The sequence below is a fragment of the Lepidochelys kempii genome, chromosome 3, assembly GCF_965140265.1.
Source record: "Lepidochelys kempii isolate rLepKem1 chromosome 3, rLepKem1.hap2, whole genome shotgun sequence".
NCBI lineage: Eukaryota > Metazoa > Chordata > Testudines > Cheloniidae > Lepidochelys > Lepidochelys kempii.
In genome coordinates, this window is record NC_133258.1 from 126,175,795 (window position 1) to 126,200,063 (window position 24,269).

At 40.9% G+C, this 24,269-nt stretch overlaps 1 protein-coding gene across 4 annotated transcripts in view; it reads right to left on the reverse strand.

The window, feature by feature from the left end:
* RPS6KA2 (ribosomal protein S6 kinase A2) overlaps window positions 1–24,269 on the reverse strand; it is a 476,285-nt gene that overhangs the window by 311,166 nt on the left and 140,850 nt on the right. The gene's annotated exons all lie outside the window — the stretch shown is intronic.

Here is a 24,269-nt window from a genome sequence, read left to right on the forward strand (position 1 = left end):
TTGTTTGGACATTTTAAGCACTAGTACATTTACAACTGGGAACAATTCTGTTTTGGTAGGGAGATAAACTGAATGAACTAATAGGCCATTTCCATCTTTCCTTTCTCTGGATTCTTTCTTCTGTGTGTGGCAGTATAGAATGACAGAAAAGCCACTGAGCGGCAATAGTAATTTCTTGAGCCATCCACTTCACAATATGATTGTTTAAAAAAACCAAAATACACATCCTGAGGGTCCATTTCAGCTTGCCTCTTACAGTCAATACAGTATTTACAGATTGCAAGATTATCCTTGAGAACAGAAATGTCTGTCTGTCTTACTCATAATTTCTGACACTCTAGTAGCTCTAATTTTCCAGAATAAAGAAAACAAAAACAGAACAAACAAGAATATTGGGTAAAACTGCCCAAGTTCATACAAATACTGTATATACTGCAGATTTTTTAAAATCCATGTATAGATTTTTTTTTAAAGCTAGACTTCATGCTTTATTTCATCAAGTCAAGTTACATCAAATGAGTAATGTTTTGTCACATCTCATCTGCACTGATGTAATGCATTATAGCAAGAGGTGGCACAAAGCAATTCCAGGTTTTCTTTTTCTTGCGAAGCATGTTTTTAGATATTGTCTTTGATTTCACAGGACACAGTGCATAGAACAACTCCACAGGTATAGTGCTATGTTTAAAAAACCAACAAAGCAGACATGTAGGGTAGAGGAAAAGCTACCTGAGCAAGATGGAACAGGACATTGACACTGGGATGCTCCTGAGCCAGTATAAGCATGGGCATTCACAAAGAGACAGACATATTTTAGCAAAGGAAGAACCTAAAAGTTGATCAGTTTCACTTACGCACCCAAAATTAATAATGCTTTTGCAATTCTTCGGCCAGACTGTGTGATCCATACTCATGCTGGGTAGTACTATTAAGGCACAAGTAGTCCTACTGAGATGGATGGGACTATTCATGATGTAAAGCACTAATCAGCATTAATGAAGGTGGAGAGAACATGGTCCTTAGTGAACTGTCTGAACCCTTTGAAACTCATGTCTTACAATTCTGAGACAGGTTCCCTGCCTCCTGCAATTTATACCCACTGAAAAATAATTTATCATCATGACCTCAAGCATTTTTGACAATAATTAGTTTTCAGCGGTACCAAATGATGATACTTAAATTGTGGACTAATTGCTGTGGGAAGAAAGCACCGGGCTGTTAGAAAAGAGAAGATAGCATACAGTATGGTGGTTGCCTTTAAGAGGTCAATATTTACCCACAGGCACCACATAGAATTATCTGATATACCACAATTATTCCCATTCTAAGTAATGTAAAATATTGGTACATCAAACACCCCTGTGTAGTAACTGTAGAAATGCTTTTACTGTTGACCACTGTATCAGGTGACCCTCTGGCTCTCTAATGACTAAACAGTTCTGATTATACTCAATCCAATATGCAGTTTCCATAGGTAGGTCCAACTTAATTTACTTGTTTTGTAGATAAGACACACTAGGGTGGTGGAAGTCTTTGGGTACTATCTAGACTATTCCCTATAATGATGGAAACACATCTCTGTACACAGGAAGGCCTCTGTGATAAATCAACAACAAGGAGCATGTTAAAGTGTAAGGCTTTCAAAAGTTGTAAGGTAAGTACACTGTCCTCTGAATTTGTGGAACCACTGGGAGTTTAGCGGTATTGCATCAGAATAAACTGTGTTTCACTAGTTGTGTGCATCTGTAACCTATTGGTAGAGTTGTAAAGATGGAACCAGAAATTTTGTGTTTCAACTTGCTCAGGTACTTAAGTAATTTAGGATGAATTAATCTTTCTTGAAAGTCAGTTTTCCAACTTAAGTCCGCACCCTAAATATTCTTGTTTTATACACAACAATGTATCGGTAATGTATGAATTCTCCTAAACCTTACCTACAGTTTTAGTTTCTGGGGTTTTTTTTAAACCCCCACCCACAGATGTTTAAATGGACTTATACATAATCAAATGGTCAAACTTTTAAAAGCTGACAGTTTTCTTAATTCCTCTACTCCTTTGTGTAACTCCCATGGAACCCACATGAAACAAGTTTCTATAATCAGGGTACACAACTGCCAACACATTCAAAGGGTCATATGTATTTTCTCTCACCGGGGTGTAGTGAATGCCTCAAGGCAGTGTATAGCAATAACTAACCAGTTACTTAGTGTGCCCAGAAGGTACCATGCAGCCATCTTTTTATCTGAATTAATCTGCTAACAAGAATATAGGGTGCATACATAGCTATTATGTTATTTATGGTCAGTGGATATAAGGGGAACTATATAATGTTGCCACAGCTTAACTATATTTCCCCTGAGCTAGGGAAGCTCAGCTGTAGACTAAAGGACTCTCCCCATATGCCCACAACTGTAGACAATCATCTAAAGATAAAGCTTCTAGCTTCAGCAATCAACCATGCCCTCTCAACATGGTATGCATAGGCTTGGAGGCCAACATTAACATATGACTGGTTTCATAGAATATCAGGGTTGGAAGGGACCTCAGGAGGTCATCTAGTCCAACCCCCTGCTCAAAGCAGAACCAATCCCCAACTAAATCATCCCAGCCAGGGCTTTGTTAAGCCTGACCTTAAAAATACCTAAGGAAGGAGATTCCACCACCTCCCTAGGTAATGCATTCCAGTGTTTCACCACCCTCCTAGTGAAAAAGTTTTTCCTAATATCCAACCTAAATCTCCCACACTGCAACTTGAGACCATTACTCCTTGTTCTGTCATCAGCTACCACTGAGAACAGTCTAGATTCATCCTCTTTGGAACCCCCTTTCAGGTAGTTGAAAGCAGCTATCAAATCTCCCCTCATTCTTCTCTTCCGCAGACTAAACAATCCCAGTTCCCTCAGCCTCTCCTCATAAGTCATGTGTTCCCGTCCCCTAATCATTTTTGTTGCCCTCCGCTGGACTCTTTCCAATTTTTCCACATCCTTCTTGTAGTGTGGGGCCCAAAACTGGACTCAGTACTCCAGATGAGGCCTCACCAATGTCGAATAGAGGGGAACGATCACGTCCCTCGATCTGCTGGCAATGCCCCTACATATACATCTCAAAATGCCATTGGCCTTCTTGGCAACAAGGGCACACTGTTGACTCATATCCAGCTTCTCGTCCACTGTAACCCCTCGGTCCTTTTCTGCAGAACTGCTACCGAGCCATTCGGTCCCTAGTCTGTAGCGGTGCATGGGATTCTTCCGTCCTAAGTGCCGGACTCTGCACTTGTCCTTGTTGAACCTCATCAGATTTCTTTTGGCCCAATCCTCTAATTTGTCTATGACCCTCTGTATCCTATCCCTACCCTCCAGCGTATCTACCTCTCCTCCCAGTTTAGTGTCATCTGCAAACTTGCTGAGGGTGCAAGACAGCTCACACATGGAGAAGTTTATAGCCTATCAAATGCTACAGGGCACTAAAGAATTTCAGTAGTTGTGATAATCAGGAGCTCATTTCATCTAAGCTCATTGCTCTTCTTCATGAGAGCCACATTCAACAGGCTACAAGAACATTGTTTTTAATTGAGGGAAAAATTATAACCAACTTTCTTTAGAAGTGAAGCCCAGATTATCAGTGTAAAATAACTTATAACAAAGTGGACCTTTGGATAAAGATGAGTAGAACTTTGTATCTCAGTGTATCCTATATCAGACTGAAAGTAAGGAAAACCAAGGCAAAAGTGAAATGTTGCACACTGTGTCACGTATGGTCAACATGAATTTATCTAATCTGTAAATATTGGAGGATAGGTCCATCAATGGCTATTAGCCAAGATGGTCAGGGATGCAACCCCACGCTCTGGGTGTCTCTAACCTCTGACTGCCAGAAGCTGGGAGTGGATCACAGGGGATGGATCACCAGATAATTGCCCTGTTCTGTTCATTTTCTCTGAAGCACCTGACATTGGCCACTGATGGAAGACAGAATACTGGGCTAGATGGACCATTGGTCTTGCCCAGTATAGCCTCTCTTATATACATTAATATATATTCTTAATACATTTTGCTATGAAGCCAAAATAATGAATTCAAAAGCCTACAACCATAAAGGAGTCCTGACTGAGAGAGCCATTAATTCCATTTAGCAGATGATGGCCCTTGGAACATGGCAGGTCATATCTGATGACCACTCCATGACTGAGACGGGAGTCGTGTCTGAATTAAACAAATGATCCATTTGCTGATGAACAATGGCCAGGGTATATGAAGTGCTGATCCTTCCCTACTTTTGCAGCTATGTAAAGGTGGGAGAGAGAGAGAAAGAGAGTGTGTGTGTTTGTGTGGAAAGGGAGACAGGGGAAGTGAGTGAGAGAAGGAGGGAGGGAAAGGGGGAGTGAATGTGTGTATCTATTTCTGGAAAATCTGAAATGAATTTGTAAGAGGTTGGCCAAATCCTCTATGGAAGCCAGTGACTTCCTCCCCAGCACAAAAGGAGTAAGGGCAAGAGTAGCACTGTCTGACCCAAGTTAGACTTGGAAAACAAGCCAAATCCTGTGTGCAAGGAACTGTTACACAAAATAATAAAAGGCAATAAATGTAAGTGATAAAACATTCTAGGAAGATTTAGGGTTTGAGTAATAACATTCTTGCATTTTTATGTTTAAGTTATTTTATCTTTACAGCATTTATCTTATTGCATGCTTTAACACCATGTGTTTAACTTGTAAATGCACCCTAGATTTCTTAATGCGTTATAGTTTTGGGGGCAATAATACAACTACATTTATATAGTATCTTTGATCCCAAAGGATTTCAGTGTGCTTTGCACATCAAGAGACCAACTATTTCAAGTTTCAGAGTAACAGCCGTGTTAGTCTGTATTCGCAAAAAGAAAAGGAGTACTTGTGGCACCTTAGAGACTAACCAATTTATTTGAGCATAAGCTTTCATGTACAGCTCACTTCATCGGATGCATATTGTGGAAACTGCAGAAGACATTATATACACTGAGACCATGAAACAATACCTCCTCCCACCCCACTCTCCTGCTGGTAATAGCTTATCTAAAGTGATCACTCTCCTTACAATGTGTATGATAATCAAGTTGGGCCATTTCCAGCACAAATCCAGGTTTTCTCACCCTCCGCCCCCCCACCCCCACAAACTCACTCTCCTGCTATTACCAGCAGGAGAGTGGGGTGGGAGGAGGTATTGTTTCATGGTCTCGGTGTATATAATGTCTTCTGCAGTTTCCACAGTATGCATCCGATGAAGTGAGCTGTAGCTCACGAAAGCTTATGCTCAAATAAATTGGTTAGTCTCTAAGGTGCCACAAGTATTCCTTTTCTTTTTGCAACTATTTCAAGGATCACTCCACATGTAACTGAAATGCAGCTACTTTTAGGTTAAACAGAGCAATGATTTACCAGAACACGACAGGACAGCACAAGGGCATAAGACATTATCTGCAGAATGATGTCATCAACTGAAATAGAAAGCAGTAGGGGAACTTAGGTAGGCAAGAAAGCAATTTCCCAAGCTGAAACTTGGCCAGGACAATGAAGTTAACACAACTCTACTTTTGGCTATGAAAAATACCATTCGCTCTCTGTGAAAGTGGTGAGGAGCAGAGTTCACTTTTCATATGAAAGATAGCAAAGCCAGCAGCACAGTGCTCTCTAGCACCATGCCGGCTCATTGGTTAAGTAGAGCCTCAGGGAGGGATTACCACAAATACCATTTTCTACTTTATCTATGTTTTCCTAGGTCATTTTTACCAAGTAGTTCTCAGCTTTACCTTGTTTACAGGCACCCTGGGAAACCTGACAGGATCACAATGCAAGGTGATACTGCAGGCAGAATCCTTTTCTCTCTCTAAAGAGCTGTCTGATTCAAAAGCAACAAAGGCATTACGAGCATTTTTCACAATATGTTTAAGTCTCAAGATAGATGGCTAGCCAGCCTCCTTTTGAAAACCTCCAGCAAAGGAGCTTCCGCATCCTCCCTAGGCAGTCTGTTCCATTGTCCTACTGTTCTTACAGGTAGGACATTTTTCCTGAGATTTAATCTATGCTGTGGTTTGAACCCATTGCCTATTGTCCTGCCCTCTGTGGCATGAGAGAACAATTTTTCTTCATCTTTTTTATGGCAGCCTTAAGTATCTGAAGACTGCTATCATGTCTCCCCTAAATCTCCTCTTTTCCAAACTGAACATACGCAGTTCCTTCAGCCTTTGTTTATATGGCTTGCATTCCATCCCTTTGATCATCTTTGTCACTTGCCTCTGGATCCTTTCCAGTTTCTCTACATCCTTTCGATACACTGGTGACCAAAATTGGACACAGTACTCCAGCTGATGCCTAATCAGCACCAAGTAGAGCAGTATTATCACCTCTTGTGACTTGCATGATATGACTCTGTTAATGCAATCTAAAATTGCATTTTCTTTTTTTGCAACTGCATCATATTGCTGACTCATGTTGAGGTTATGATCCACCACAACTACCAGATCCTTCTCAGCAGTGCTGCTGCCAAGCCAGTTATCTCCCATTCTGTATTTCTGCATTTGGTTTTCCTTCCCTAAGTGTAGCACCTTACATTTGTCTTTGTTGAATTTCATTTTGTTGTCTATAGCCCAGTTCTCCAACAATGTCCTCTCTAGTTTCCTACATCCAGGTCATTAATAATATGTTAAACAACATAGGACCCAGAACAGATCCTGTGGACCCCACTTGAGACCTCCCTCCAATCTGACATTCCATTATTAGTTACTCTTTGTTTGCGATTGGTTAAACAATTATCCACTTAATGGCAGTTCCCCCGAGCCCACATTTCTCCAGCTTACTTATCAGAACATCATGTGGGACTGTGTTAAAAGCCTTGCTAAAGTACAGGTATATTATGTCCACAACATTCCTCCTATCCACCAAACCAGTTATCCTGTCCAAGAAGGAAATCAAGCTGCTTTGGCATGGTTTGTTCTTAGTAAATCCATGCTGGGTGCTAGTGAGTACCCCTTCGTCTTCCAAGTCAGGGCCAGCTCTAGGCACCAGCAAAACAAGCAGGTGCTTGGGGCGGCACATTTCTAGGGGCAGCATTCCAGCGCCGGCCATGCTGCCCCTGGAAATGTGCCCCCACCGCCCCAGCTTGCCTCTGCTCTGCCTCTGCCTGCTCCCCTGAGCGCGCCACTGCTGCGCCGCTTCTCCCCCTCCCTCCCAGGCTTGCTGCTCGCAAAACACCTGTTTTGCACAGCAAGCCTGGGAGGGAAGGAGGGAGGAGAAGCCAAGAAAAGTGATCTGGGGCGGGAAGCGGTTCCTCTACCCTACCCTCATTACTTCCTGTGCTCCCCCCAACCCTCGCTCACTTCCACTCCACCTGCTCCCCTGAACGTGCTGCCTGTCCCTTGCCTGAGAGGGAGGGGGAGAAGCGGAGTGGCAGCATGTCTGGGGGAGCAGGCAGAGCGGAGGTGAGCTAGGGCGGAGGGTTGCGGGGCGGAGTCACAGGAAACAATGGGGGGCGGAAATGCGGCACGCCCGGGGGAGGAGGTGGGGCTGGGGATTTGAGGAAGGGGTTGGGAAGGGACGGCGCCCGGGGGGGGGGGGGACGGCATGAAAAAATAGTGGCGGGGGGCCAAAATTCTTTTTGCTTGGGGCGGCAAAAGTCCTAGAGCCGGCCCTGTTCCAATTATTTGCAAATTGAATGTTTTATACATTGCTCTAGTAACTTCCTTCCCAGGACCTCTTCTGTCATCCCTGAGTTTGCAAATATTATTGCCAGTGGCTCTGAGATTTCATCAGCAATTACTTCAGTACCCTGGGGTGAATAGCATTAGACCCTGCTGACTTGAATTCATTCAAATTGGTCAGAAGATCTCTGACATGTTCTGTAGTTGTCCTGATCTGCATCCCTTCCCATTTATTGTCTATGGTAACTTTGCTAGTCATCCGGACACATTTTTTCTGAAAACACAGAAGCAAAGTAGGCATTGTGCAGCTCTGCCTTCCTATCATCTTCCATTACCAGCTCACCTTCTTCACGGAGCAGCAGATCTGCACCATGCCTGATCTTTCTTTTTTGTCTGATGTATTTGAAGAACCCCTTCTTGTTGTCTCTAACATTTCTAGCCAGCTGTAACTCATTCTTTGCCTTGGCTTTTCTGATTTTGTCCCTACATGCTCACGCTATTCCCATGTATACTTCCTTGGTGACATGCCCCTGCTTCCATTTCCTGTTGGCAACAGTTACAGTGAGTTAAGCTGTTCAGTGAAATACAGTACGCCAGCTGTTGCTAGTTTGGATGGCGCATGAAAGAGAACAAGTATTTCTGATGTATCAGTCAATGGCTCTCTGGATGCTCTCTAACCAGCTAGACTCTGAATAGTACCTTCTTGTATATAGTTGAAGAAGTTTTGCCTGTCTAGTATTTGGGCGTGGCTGCTTACAAGACATGGCTCCTTTAACAAACTAGGAGGAGCAAGAGGAGAGTCCTGACCCAGTGGGGGTCAGGAGGAAAAAAAAACCTAGAGGGTGTGTCAGTAAGGCCCCTGGAATAAAGTTTGTTCTTGTTTGTATTTAAACCTGAGTGGTCTTCCAGTTATTAGGTTATCACAGCCTGTATAGACAATCCATTGCCAATGCCCTAGCAGCCTACAGTCAGTGTGTGGAGGTTGTGTTTTACTTCCTGCCTTTATGTGGTGCCGACTTTGGAACTGGGGTTTTAGTCTAAGCCCAGGACAAGAAAAAGGGCTAACAGTTTACAACCTGACAGGTCTCTCCTGGAGTCATTTGGGACACCATTTTACACATTTCTGAACAAAGGTGAAAACGGACAAGAGATAAAACTATCTAAATACTGATCAGATGAGTTGCAGTATTATTTTTAACTAGGGCTGTCAATTAATTGCAGTTAACTCAAGCGATTAATTCAAAACAAATTAACTCGATTAAAGAAATTAATTGTAGGTTTTAATCATATTGTTAAACAATAATAGAATAACAATTGAAATGTATTATAAATATTTTGTTTGCTTTTCTACATTTTCAAATATATTGATTTCTATTACAACACAGAATACACAGTGCTCACTTTATACTATTTTTTATTACAAATATTTGCACTGTAAAAAAGATAGAAAAAATAATATTTTTCAATTCACCTCATACAAGTACTGTAGTGCAATCTCTTTAGCATGAAAGTGCAACTTACAAATGTAGATTTTTTTTGTTACAATGTAAAACTTTAGACCCTACTAGTCCACTCAGTCCTACTTCTTGTTCAGCCAATTGCTCAGACAAAAGTTTGTTTAAATTTACGGGAGATAATGCTGTCCTCTTCTTCTTTACAATGTCACCTGAAAGTGATAACAGGCATTCACATGACACTTTTGTGGCCAGCGTTGCAAAGTATTTACGTGCCAGATATGCTAAACATTTGTATGCCCCTTCATGCTTTGGCCACCATTCCAGGGGACATGCTTCCATGTAGAGAAAGTGTTGCATATTTATTTTTCCAGCAGTGGTGGGGTGGGAGTAGAATGGAAAAGCATTTGTCCAATAACAGGTACTGTGAAGTTTCCATGTCAATCACAGAAATATATTAGGCATGACTGTGGTCTCAATCACACAGATGCAAATCAGGAGTAACTCCACTGAAATCAATGCTGTAAGATGGATGTGAGAGGATCCACTGTGGTTTGAGGCCAAAGACCATGATATAACTGTAAACCCCCCCACTTACCTACAATCAAATTGTAATGTAATAGCATTAATTGTTCTGTAAGATGAGAACTGTTTACGGAGCCTGTGCAGCTTTTATCAGTAACAGTGAATTTTTAGTGGTAATATGGAACATATTAACAGGATACAGAGAATTTCTTCTCATACTAAGAATCATAAGGCAGATGCTGTCAGTCCCTAGAGAAAAGAACCTGGACAGTTGTGCACTAATTAAGTACCACTAGCCAGAAATTTCATCTGCAGGTACAGTATGGATTAATATCTTGACTAAATACTGCAGAGCTGTGGAAAAATTGTCAGACCACGATAAATGAGTGTGTGTGTGGGGGGGGGGGAGGAGGGGGAAGAGAACACACCACCTCTTGACTTTGCTCTTTCCTTGACTAGCAAACCTTGCTTTCCACCCCAACCCCTTTTTCAGAGGTTCTCCATCTAATCTGTACTTCTTCAAATATTACAGTCCTAGTCCTATTGTGAGACACTGAGCACTGCATGTTGCTGGAAATATTTTAGATTCTGTCTGAATAAGCTTAACACACAACTGTGATGCCTTAAGGTTTGGGTAAAGTTGTAGTGAAGGACATTATTGTGGAGATGGAAATTGTCTAAAGTGTGCTTAAGCCCATGCAAGTGTTGCTGTATTAATGCAATTCTTCACTGAACAAAGCACATGGGTAGCCAGAAGCCCCTGGATAAAGGATGTGCTAGGAACATAGCACTTTAACGAAGACACTCTTATGCTGTCAGCAGAGTTAATCCACCTCCTGGAGAGGCAGTAGCTACTTTGACAGGAGAACTTCTCCTGTTGACATACTGCTGTCTATATAGGGGGTTAGGCCAATATAACTACATCACTCGGGGGGAGGGGAGGGGAGGGGGATAGCGGTGAATTTTTTACACTCGTGAGCAATGTAGTTATACCAATATATGTCTGTAGTGTAGACATGACTTTAGTTTCCAAGAGCTGTGTATGCTCAAAAGTTTGTCTCTCTCATCAACAGAAGTTGTCCAATAAAAGATTTCAGAGTAGCAGCCATGTTAGTCTGTATTCGCAATAAGGAAAGGAGTACTTGTGGCACCTTAGAGATTAACAAATCACTTCATCGGATGCTGTTGCTCACGAAAGCTCATGCTCAAATAAATTTGTTAGTCTCTAAGGTGCCACAAGTCCTCCTTTTCTTTTTCCAATAAAAGATATAAATTCAACCACCGTGTCTCTCCAATATCCAGGGTCCAACATTGCTACAGCTACACTGCATATTGCAATATATATTATTTTGGCCACAAGCATGACTATTCTACCAGTTTATGTGCACTTCTGTATTTCTACTCTCTCTTAGGGCCTAATGCTTCCAAGTGCTGAATATCCTTAACTCCCATTGACAGCACTGAGACAATCTAGGGCAAGGGCCGCTAGCTACACATTTTTGCTTCCTGGCCTCTAGCTGACCTAATAATGGCATCTACATACATTCCCACAGGCTCTCTCTGAATAACCAGTGCAGGGTGTGTGCGCGCTCTGCATGGGACTGGGCCTAGCTAGAAAACAAACACAAATGAACAATCCTAGTGCCTATTAATGTACAATAATTTTGGAGGCCATTTACATATTGAACCAGAGTTTGGCCCATTGCATAAAAATGAAACAATCACAGTACTTTAATTTTGGAATGTAACCTACCAACTTCTAACTCCCAATTAATGCTGGAAGATCCCAATAGCATAAGAGAAAACAGGTATGAATCACATTGGCTTTGCCAGTTACATTCAATGTTCCCTCTAATTTTTGACAGGCCACGTGCGAAAAATATTTCTTATGTGCAAATTTTTGTGCACATGGTGTTTCGCCGTGGGCGTGGGGTTTAGGATCTGTGTGTGCATGGACACGCGCACAGCTGAGAGGGAACAGTGGTTTCATTACCCAGGCACTCACATGGAAGTGGTTTTCATTACAAGACTCTTCCCTGACCATGTTTAATTTGAAACCATTCCTTCTCAAGAGGAAGTGGCTAGCCATCAGACTGCCTCTGAAGCCCTAACATTGATTTTAAAGATGATGCATTGTTAACTGCAGATCTTTCTCCCCCAGGGGGATAACTGCATAAGAATCACACATTAAGTTCCTACTATAAGCAATAAACACCCACCCACTCTCCTTCCACTTTCAGATAATTAACAGTTGAATCTTAGAGTCAGTATTATGGATCAATTCCATCACTTGTAGCCTAGACCTTATCTACCCTGAAGGTTCGTCCCAATTTCAACCATAAGTGTCCACCAGTGTAGCTGGATTGGGGCAAATTCCTTGTGTAAACAGGCAAAGCTATTATTTTCATGGGTGAAGTTTATCTCTGCTTGAAACTGGGTTATTATTATGTACTTGTAGTGCCTACAAGCCCCATTCATAGACTGGGATCCCATTGTGCTAGGTGCTGTACAAACACAGAACAAAACTACTGTTCAAGCTGCACTGATGTAAATCAGACCTATAGCCATTTACTCTGTTTTCTTTAGAGGGTTTGTTCTCATACAGTCATGCTAGTAGTTAGCCACTAAGGGCTGAAATCAGAACAAATCCCCAGTGGGCACAAGGCTTTAGTGTGGCGTAGCTATGCAGTGGTATTCTCTGTGGAGAAAGAAGAAGAAATTTAAGAAAGAAAAAAGAGATGGGCTCTAATCAAAACTTCAGAGCTATAAACCCTCAAGTTTTGGAAATGACTACACTTAGTATGGTCACCCTTAAAAATTTGGCAGTTGGTTTGGACACATTATCTTAGTGTATGTAACATACCCTACAGCAAGTATAGGGACTATTGCAAATACTAACAGGTTTCAGAGTAACAGCCGTGTTAGTCTGTATTCGCAAAAAGAAAAGGAGTACTTGTGGCACCTTAGAGACTAACCAATTTATTTGAGCATAAGCTTTCATGAGCTACAGCTCACTTCATCGGATGCATACTGTGGAAACTGCAGAAGACATTATATACACCAAGACCATAAAACAATACCTCCTCCCACCCCACTCTCCTGCTGGTAATAGCTTATCTAAAGTGATCACTCTCCTTACAATGTGTATGATAATCAAGTTGGGCCATTTCCAGCACAAATCCAGGTTTTCTCACCCTCTGCCCTCCTCCCCCACAAACTCACTCTCCTGCTGGTAATAGCCCATCCAAAGTGACCACTCTCTTTATAATGTGTATGATAATCAAGGTGGGCCATTTCCAGCACAAATCCAGGTTTTCTCATCCCCCCCCCCCCTCCAAAAACCACACACACAAACTCACTCTCCTGCTGGTAATAGCTTATCCAAAGTGACCACTCTCCTTACAATGTGTATGAAAATCAAGGTGGGCCATTTCCAACACAAATCCAGGTTTTCTCATGCCCCCCCGCCCCAAAAACACACACACACAAACCCACTCTCCTGCTGGTAATAGCTCATCCAAAGTGACCACTCTCCCTACAATGTGCATGATAATCAAGGTGGGCCATTTCCAGAACAAATCCAGGTTTTCTCAGGGGGGTGGGGGGGTGATTATCATACTTGATTATCATACACATTGTAAGGAGAGTGATCACTTTAGATAAGCTATTACCAGCAGGAGAGTGGGGTGGGAGGAGGTATTGTTTCATGGTCTCGGTGTATATAATGTCTTCTGCAGTTTCCACAGTATGCATCCGATGAAGTGAGCTGTAGCTCACGAAAGCTCATGCTCAAATAAATTGGTTAGTCTCTAAGGTGCCACAAGTCCTCCTTTTCTTTTTGCAAATACTAAGGTCATCATATCCCTTTAAGGCAAAACTGGCAGACTGTACTGTGGTGATGGGCACATTATAAATGCATTCAACAGATTTTATAGAGAGTCAAATTTGGCATCTGGGTCCGCATTTCTATAATGAGCCAATACAAAAGTTATGATAATCTCAGTCCCAGACTTTGAATCTGGATCTGGACATCTCCATTTATAGTAAGAAGAAGAAAGCTAGTTAAGTACTTCTTTTATATGCATAAACAGAATCTAAGCTTGCTGGATCAGCACACTGTTCACTCACAGAGAGGGAGGAAGCTTCCAAGTCCCTTGGGTGGTTCCGTTTTTCTGGATGCCTGACAACTTTTGAAATGCAAGAACCACAAACCAGCTGTGATGACACTCCAAAGAACTTGAAGGGGTATTCAAACAGCCTAGACAAGTGAATTACTATGGCCATCTCCTTAGCATCCTTCCCCTTACCTAGCTGTAGCTACATATTTTAGTGGAGCAGGTGACCAATAAGATTAAGTGAACTACTGCTGAAGCATCGGCCACTAGGTTAAGGAGACAGAGGAAGCATTTATGCTGTAATTAGTTTCCTCATATATTACATATTAAAAACTGAGCAATTTGGATGGACTTAAAAATCCACAACACTGAATTTTTACTGTCTAGTGCTTGAGTTCAATAACTCAGCACTACTCATAACATCGCTGTACAAATGTGTTTTCCACAAAGGATATACAAGCATGACTAACTTTGACATGGTTTCGTTTGTTAACAGGATGTCTGAATGTACAGTATGTTTCTGTAATGACAAATGCCTTTGCAGAAAGTGCCAAGGCAAGTATTTTTTCATGTTTTCACATATTTTGCGCTCAGGCCAACTGGAGGCTATGTGTAAAGTCTTCAGTCTTTACTGAATTCTGAATATTTGCAATTGTTTGGATCCATGCACAGCTCCTCCTATGGGAGGTATTGCCAATTTAGAGAAGGACCGGGATATCATACAGGAAGATCTGGATGACCTTGTAAACTGGAGTAATAGTAATACGATGAAATTTAATATTGAGAAGTGTAAGGTCATGCATTTAGGGATTAATAACAAGAATTTTCGTAATAAGCTGGGGACCATCAATTAGAAATAACGGAGGAGGAGAAGGACCTTGGAGTATTGGTTGACCACAGGATGACTATGAGCCGCCAATGTGATATGGCCATGAAAAAAGCTAATATGGTCTTGGGATGCATCAGGCGAGGTATTTCCAGTAGAGGTAAGGAGGTTTTAGTACCGTTATACAAGGCACTGGTGAGACCTCACCTGGAATACTGTGTGCAGTTCTTGTCTCCCATGTTTAAGAAGGATGAATTTAAACTGGAACAGGTACAGAGAAGGGCTACCAGGATGATCTGAGGAATGGAAAACCTGTCTTATGAAGGGACATTAAAAGAGCTTGGTTTGTTTAGCCTAACCAAAAGAAGGTTGAGGGGAGATAGGATTGCTCTCTATAAATATATCAGAGGGATAAATACTGGAGAGGGAGAGGAATTATGTAAGCTCAGTACCAATGTGGACACAAGAACAAATGGATATAAACGGGCCATTGGGAAGTTTAGACTTGAAATTAGACGAAGGTTTCAAACCATCAGAGGAGTGAAGTTCTGGAATAGCCTTCCAAGGAAAGCAGTGGGGGCAAAAGACCTATCTGGCTTCGAGATTAAACTCGATAAGTTTATGGAGGAGGTGGTATGATGGGATAACATGATTTTGGCATTAATTGATCTTTAAATATTCATGGTAAATAGGCCCAATGGTCTGTGATGGGATGGGATCTGAGTTACTACAGAGAATTCTTTCCTGGGTATCTGGCTGGTGAATCTTGCCCATATGCTCAGGGTTCAGCTGATCGCCATATTTGGGGTCGGGAAGGAATTTTCCTCCAGGGCAGATTGGCAGAGGCCCTGGGGGTTTTTCGCCTTCCTCTGTAGCATGGAGGATTCTCTGCACCTTGAAGTCTTTAAACCATGATTTGAGGACTTCAATAGCTCAGACATAGGTGAGAGGTTTATCGCAGGAGTGGGTGGGTGAGATTCTGTGGCCTGCGTTGTGCAGGAGGTCAGACTGGATGATCATAATGGTCCCTTCTGACCTTAATATCTATGAATCTATGTCTGTATTAGGAAATTCTCACCTTTTCTAACACCGGTTCAGCAGCATGAGTATCAGCAGTGTTGGGCGACACAGTATAGGTTCTTTCTCTCCAGCAGCTGTTTTCAACACCACATCAGTTAAACTTGATCTGAGCTGGTTTAGTTGACATGTTGTGGAAAATGACTGTTGGAACCGACAAGCCCTCTATACTAGGGCTCCCAATGTTGTGAACAGTACTGCAGTGGGGGTGGCACTCTTTTGTAAATGTTCCCTAGGGTAGACAAGGCTCATACCTATGGGGCTAAAGGGGAAGAGGGCCAAAATATTTAGTTTTCTGTTTAAAGAAATAGGTAGCTTCCATATTTACAATATTATCCTCTGGCATTTGGAGAGGTGGAGGGCTGGTGAGCTGCAGGCTGAAATTACAGGGGTTTATGATTATTAGTTTATGGCTCTCTTGTTTATTATTACAGATAAGAACCCAACATAACCTCCTACTGAAGTGAGTATCTTCCCCTTGATTTAACTGGGAATGGGTTTGGTGCATTATCTTCATTTTATATTGAAAAGAAAATATGGGGATGGGATGGACAGGTCTTTTCGTTGAGGTTTTTTGTCTCATGATGCTTGTAAAAATAAACATCCCTACAACACTAGATTTGCCTTAACAATTTAAACATGAAAAAAAAGGATAGAAAATGGCATGAACTCACTTTGACCAAAGTTCATATCACAGGAAGGTCACCCATTCCATTTCTTAGCCTTTACTGACCACTAGACACTAAAATAATTTTACCAGAAAGCTAATGATATTTTATGAAAGACCATATAACAACATATGTGCCTATGATACAGGTCAGTCATTTTTATGATTCCTGCTTTTCACCTATTGAAGATCCTTCAAGGAAGTTAATAAATATTGACTACTTTACAAGAGCACTATGACAGTGGGACACTGGATTTATGGTGTTCAACGTGAAAATTAAGAAAACCACAGAAATTTCTATTTTACACTCATGGGCTTCTTTTTAATATGGGTCCTCAATTTGATCATATGCATAAGTGTGTGTTCTTGCAAGTCCTTTGCAGAGAAATGAAAACTTTGCACGAATAAGCACACTGAGAAAAATCAGCTGCCTTATGGAATATTAAACACCTTAAATCATTGGTTGAATGAAGAACTAGCACTTAATTTTTTATGACATGTGATGAATGAAATGCAAACAGCCTGTCCTCAGGACTCGAACTAATCTTCATTTTTGTAGCATAAGCTATTTTTAAATTAACGCCCATAATATTTTTAGCAAATAGTTCCCACTAGGACACTCTCTGTAAAATGGTAGTACTAAAAAACCTCACTTCACAGTTGTGGTGAGGTAAATTGACTAATGTAAATACACAGTCATGCTGCCTAGCTAAAATTCCTCCAGCTTTTCAGGGGTATAATAATTTATAACAGCTGGAAGTTGAAGCTAGACAAATTCAGACCAAAAAAAATTGCACCTTATTTCAACTGACAGTAGTTAACCTTTGGATGGATGTGATGGGGTGGACTCTCCAATATTGGGGGTCTATACATCAAGATTGGACACTTTTCTAAAAGAGCTAGGACAGATATGGGAATTTCAGGCAATGGCTTTGGGAGATCTTACTTCATTACATTCATGTATCATTGTGGGACTGGGCTTGCATGTAATTCCATTGGAGAGCGAGATCACAGCCCTCCAGGAGCTAAGAACAGTGGGGGAAGATTAGGCAAATTTACTCAGGTTGTAACATCTCCAAAGAGGTACCACCACCTGGAAAGACTTGCATATGCTGATTCAAACCGAATTCTACAGAGACCAACAGACAGAGAAAGGATTTTGTGATAAATAGCCTGAGTTTAAATTGATTCAGGGCCTTCTTTCTGATCTAGCAAACAGACAGGACCATGTGTGCAAGATGGGGGGTGGATGCAATCCTTAGGGAAGGGTTAGAGGGTCTGACACCTGCCGGAGCCCAGGAGTACAGCTGGGTTAGCCTCTGCTCAGTTTTTTAGTTTGTGTGGATGTTTTCATTGCTTTTAGTATGTTTTTGCTATAATGCTCGCTTAGAAAGAACTGTGTGGCAACTTATAACTGTGGGCAATTATGTGATTAATCACATTTGAAGAGTAAGAAAAGTGCAGACACTGGCCTGGTTAGGCAGTCTGGCCCCCTGAGAATAACTGCATAGGCAAGGAGCTGTTCCGCCTAGAAAAATCCCAGTCAGGAGGGAGAAAGATGGGATCTCTGCCTAAGAGATGACAGCTGAGGAGCTGGGAGCCTCAGGTGGGTGCCCTTGCTGGACTATGAAAGGTGAAACACAGGTGCAGTAGCTCTGAACTGTGACAAGCTAGTCTGACTCAACAAGAAGGTTTGGTCTTGATGCAGGAAATTTATTTTGTAAAATTCTATGTCCTGTGTTATGCAGGAGGTCAAACTAGATCATAATTGACGCATCTAGCCTTAAAAAAAAAGGCTATGAAAGTCTTTCCTCCACCTAATTGTCACCGAAAGCCAATATGTTAAATTCTGCCCTCTGATACTTGCTAATAACGTATGGAAATAAATGATACAGCAGCACACATCTTAGGACAGAGGTTAGCCAAGTACTTATATTGTCAATAAAAATGAACTAAAATAGGTTAAAAATAGAAGATGTTCTGTAAAACGTTGTAATGCAGCTAGACAGTCAATTAGATAGGGCGGTCAGAAGCAAGTTATAACAAAAAGCAAAGATATATTGAGGAACGTTACAAAGTATCTATTCAGACTCAGTCATGAAAACAAGCAATTCCCACCTGAATTCAGTAACACAGCTAACATATTACATTTCTTTTTTGCAAAAAACATTTACGAAATAATTGTATGAATGACAGAAAAAAATACAGTATGCATTTCTTCATTTTTCCTAGGATTGCAAAAGTAATTTAAATGAGACATATTCAAGGGAAATAAAAAAAATATTCTCTGAACCTTCTTCAGGGGGGTTGCTAGTGGATTGTCTTGTAACGCCTGTGACCACAAATTTCATGATTTCTGTTTTGGGGGGGGAAGTCATGTAATGTGCACATATGGCTTAAAAGGCCATATAAATAAAATTAAATTGGGCATAATTTGTTTTTATTGGGATGATTTACCACTGGAGCACACTACCAAGGAAACTGGTGGATTGTCCATCTCTTGAGGTCTTCAAATCAAGACTTAATGCCTTTCTAGAAGATATGTTTCAGTCAAACACATTGTTGGGCTTAATACAGGGGTAATGGCCTGTGGTATACAAGAGGTCAGACAAGTTGATCTGGGCTAATGGTTCTTTTTTTATTGAAATAAAATCGGTGAGTCTATTTAGATGGGTAACTTTTAACATCCAAGTTTGAAATTTCAGGCTAAAATTTTCAAGTATTTTTAATATTCCTCAGGGGTTAGAAAAAAATCCCACCTTAGCCACATTAGTAAAACTAGTTTTCCCCCTTCAAACTAAACCCAAACTTCCCCCCTCCAACAGAGTCATCTCCTTAAATTCCACAGCCCTCCACAAATCTCCCTCTTTCAAGGTAGTCCTTCACTAATAAATGCAGAAACTGACTTGCTTCTCTCTGAGAGGACACAGATAATCTTAAACTGAGCTGGTTGAGAATTTTCCATTAGAATGATTTGTTGATGGAAAAAAGTAGTTTTCACTGAAAAAATCATGGATTTTACTAAAAAATGTTGGATTTTCCATCAGGCAGAGCAAAATGAAATATTTAGTTTCAGGTCTGTTTGACTCAAATATTTCATTTTGTTGAACTGACCTGAAATGTTTCATTTTGAAGGAGTTCAATAAAACAGGAAACTGCGTTTCCCTATCAGAGCATTTCCTTATGAGAGCTCTAGTCCGGGCCCCCATTCTCTCGTGTGGGCTGAGCACTCTTAAAGAACTACATGCACTATAAAGCAATGGGGATTGCCCTCTGTGGTGCCTTAGGGGAGTCTCATGATGCTGGGTGTATCATGGGTGAAGTAGTCTACCCAAGAAGCCTAGCTCCTAGAGGAGAATGGGGGCATCTGGCTCCCAAACTACAACTCCCATCAGGCGGCATGCCACAACAAGAGAAAATGTAGCTTAATGTTGAAGCATTCCAAGTCATTTCAATAAATGGAAGTGATCTATTTTGATGCCGGGAAAGCTGAAGTGCTTCATTTTGCTTGCAGAGAATTCTGAGTCTATGAAAGTGTCAAAACAAAAACAATATTTCCAAAATGAACATTTTTTATTTTTTATCCTGACAATTTAACAATGCTAGTGGAAAACAAATGAAATGTCAGAAGTTCTTATGGGAATAAAATTCCAAGTTTCACTCAGCTCTATTCTTAATAAAGACAAATCATTAACATCTGAAGACCCAGCCCATCTCAGAGAAGGTGTCAACATGTGATTGATGACTGCAAGATTTTTTATTCCAGCTAACTGAATCATTTTGCTTAGCAGTTATGTCATTTTATTCCTGGTAATGGAGAAGCACTTCACTTCGGTATCTCCAATTATTGAGCATCAGAGTAATGTAGTTAAACTGAATAAGGCTTCCTCAACAGTTTGTCTCTTCATGCCAAAAGGAGTCACTTCCAGAGAGGATAAGCCTGGACTGCCATAGCAAAAGAGATCTGCTGTTTCTCGATTGAATTTAGTTGTCTGTGCTATTCAAATCTGTCATGTCACCAAAGACTTATTTGGGCAAAAAACCACAAAATGCATTTTAGAATGACTCAGAGGCACCAGACAACACAATGGAATTTTTATTAAAATGACAGAGGCTGTGTGGAGCCATAGGAAATTACAATTAAGGACACCAGTAGTCTTGATTTCCAGTGAGCCTCTTTTGTATTTATGATGGAAATTTAATTTAATTTCAATATGCTTGTTGTCTCCTTGAAATTGTGGAGCAAAGTAATAGCTGAAGTTACTCCAACTATATTATTGAACAGCCACTAATTTTAGAGACAGGTTCAACAATTAAAAATCAAAGGGCCAAATCCTGCAGCCCTGTTTCCCATGAGTGGCTACACTCTATCAAATGACACAGCTCATAAATCCTAGAGCAACTTTTGGTCTCTAATGAAACAGTTATTTTTCAAAATGTGATGCAGACTATAGTAATGTGGAAATGGTGAGTTATAAGACAGCAAGGTTAATAGTGAGTTATCTCCTTACACACAGTACTTGGCTATAAATCTTGAAGGTTAGATTAATGCTTCATTTTCTCACTGATACAATTCTCTTTTGGAGACAGAAGTCCTCTGTTTATCCACAGAATTGGTACAGACATGACATGCAGCAGCACAAGTTATCCCACATAACCCTGCCAAGATATTTCAAGTCAACCATGATCTGCAGAGACCCTCTGGAGAGGAGAGCTCAGTATTCAAGACCATTTGATTAATCCTTGGCCTGTCTGCTGAAACTTGAGAATGCTAATGCCAGTTGTGGTAACCATTGTGCAAAATGGAAGCTTGACATGGTTAACAGTTCATAGACTGCAATGTTTCCTTTATATGTAATTTTTCCTTTACACCAGGAACAATTGTTAACGACCTACAACTGATCTTAACATGAATACAGGGCTAACGCTATTCTGTATCATAGCTTCAAGAAAACAATTCAACACAAACGGCACCATGACTCAAATTCAGTGCAAATCTAAACATCTTACTGAATTCCTACATTCTCATTTAACAGTACTATCATACAACCATAATTCCAGCAAGTCATCTGAAGGAGTCAAATCATTCCTGGAGGCTTATTAATTTTGGCTATCTAGCTCTTAAAATTTCCATTCTGCAACATTCTTGGGTTTCTTCCAAGTTGATCCTTAACACTGGATTTCCTAAGATTCTAATGGCTGTTTTATAACTTAGGTTCTCATTAGGTTTTTGACCTTTAGGCTCCTATTATGTATTTTTGACCTTACAGGGGTTTTTCTTTTGGAAAGAGAGGAACTGAGTTTGAGAATTTCTAAGAGAACACACAGAATAGAAGCAGAGCCACTGGAGTGGGGAGGGGGAAGAGACAAGGGGGAGTTTGCCCCTGGCCTTTCATTTGAAAGAGCCCTCAGATCAAGCTGCCTTATGACCTGGTGCCCATGGTCACAGCACAACTCAGGTTTGACCTGGATGCCCTTCTGCCATGACTTGCCTGAATGCTGCTGTGCTACCATGAACCAAGGTGCAACACCCAGAGCCAGGTCCAGCCTGGTGAAAAAGGACTCACTGTGGCAGGGTGCATGGTGTGGGCTTGTTTTCTCAGCCCCCTTCCCGAATCCCCCACTCAGTGGTAATTGTTTTTGGAAGGGCGAGGGGGCCTCAATTTCAAATTTTTGTCCCAAGGCCCCAAATATCTCTGTGCAGCCCTGAAGAGAAGAAGTGTATTGGTTTTAGGATTAGCAGTGCTGTTACCTAAGAGTTCAATCCTGAGAAGTGTGTTGGAGTGCCTCTTGTAAGGTCCCAGCACCCTCCATTCCCACTGATTTCAATGCTAGTAGAGAACACTCCAAAGCTTGCAGAAAGTTCTTATGACCTCACAGATTTGGGTATTAAAATCCTTATAAAACATTCTCATGCCCAAATCTCATTTTTACCCTGTGCCACCACCCTCTGTGCTTAGTCACCTGTTTACTAATATTAATCTAAACAGAAAAGAATGCACTACAATATATTCTTGGATACTAACAACCTTGTAACTTGTAGCATCTATTAAGAAAATATTTATACCTACCTCTGGAAATTTCCTCTCCATGCATCCAACAAAGTGGGTATTCACCCACAAAAGCTTATGCTCCAATACGTCCGTTAGTCTATAAGGTGCCACAGGACTCTTTGCCGCTTTTACAGATCCAGACTAACACGGCTACACCTCTGATACTTAGTAAGAAAATGTAATTTTACACCCATGACATTGCACAATATACATGCCACTTTACCTAAGTCTGATGTTATCTGAAATAATATGACACCATGTTCCCTATTCATTGTTAGAGAATGCTCCTTTCTAGATGTGAATTATTACAGTATCCACAAACGGAAAGTGTTCTGCTTTTCAAAGACATGAATGTTTAAGAAGTACTATATTCTGACACTATTTCTAGTTCAGAAACTATTTTTAGGTGATGGAAGAGATAATTACAAGAATAAACGAAAGTGGGTTTGTAGCAGCCTCTACTGCTATGACTGTGTAGTTAGTTGCTTACACTTCTGCACGGCTTTTCTGTGTAGCTTTACCTAGAAAGAATAGTTAGTTGTAACAGCCTGCTTTGAGTATTACTGGGTGGCAGCAGCCTTCTTAAGTCCAGACACTATGCAGAAAAACGTGAGTTTGTTGCTGAGCTACAGACCGTGTATTATGAGAGTTTATTTAAATTTTTGCATAGCAGTCACAGAATGAGAATTTGATAGGTTAGTTACTTTATGCTGAAGAAAAAAAAATTCTATTTAAAAGAAAATGGAATTTAACAGCACCAAATCACCTTATCTGTTGGGGTTTTCACTGTCAATTCTTCCAGCTCTCCATATCTAAACAAGTATCAGAGGGGTAGCCATGTTAGTCTGTATCCATAAGAACCACGAGTTGTCTGGTGGCACCTTAAAGACTAACAGATTTATTTGGGTGTAAGCTTTTGTGGGTAAAAAAACCCACTTCTTCAGATGCATGGAGTGAAAATTACAGATACAGGCATAAATATATATTGGCACAAGAAGAGACGGGAGTCATCTTACAAGTGGAGAACCAGTGCTGAAGGCCAATTTAATCAGGGAGGATGTGGTCCACTCCCAATAATTGATGAGGAGGTGTCCCCAAATAAATCTGTTAGTCTTTAAGGTGCCACCAGACTCCTCGCTGTTCTCATATCTAAACAAGATATTCTGCCTACTCCCTAATAACCAGTATGGTAGAAAATGTATCTCATGGGGAAAATGCCAAAGAATGACAACTCTCCCCACACCCGTTCGTTCCCCAATACCCTCCAGCCTTTCAGTTTCCTTTCAGTGTCTCTTCACTGGAAGACCTAAGGTGATCAAAACCACAAATATTTTCTTTGATATAACTTAAAAATGAACACAGTATGCAAATGTGTTTCAGTTTACAACTACGTTCATACATGAAACATGTAAATGTGAAAATGCTACAGTACGTCTACTCCCGTGATGTGTTCATAAACATGTATCAGTTGATATCTTCATATTGTTATGGTAACTCATTCTATATCAATTCTATTGTACATAGATTTTTGCATACTCATCCCCATAGTATCTGAGTGCCTTTCAGTAGAAAGTGTTAAACAATATGACTAATATCTGAGATGTTTGTTCTCCCATCCTCCTTCACCAAGGTTACCCATTCCACATTTCAAAACTCTGCCCCTTCCCTTTACTCTAACAAAATATGCTCATTCTTTGCCATCACCCTTTGTTACCTTATGCCCAACCATACGGTTACATTAAGCAGGCTATTTAATGAAATATCCCAATCCTGCATTACCTGACACTTAATTCAAGGTGGGAAACTTGGACTGAACAGGAATCCTCATCCTGATGTCATTTCAAAGAAAAATTCAATTTTGAATTGCTTTGTAGTTTGTGC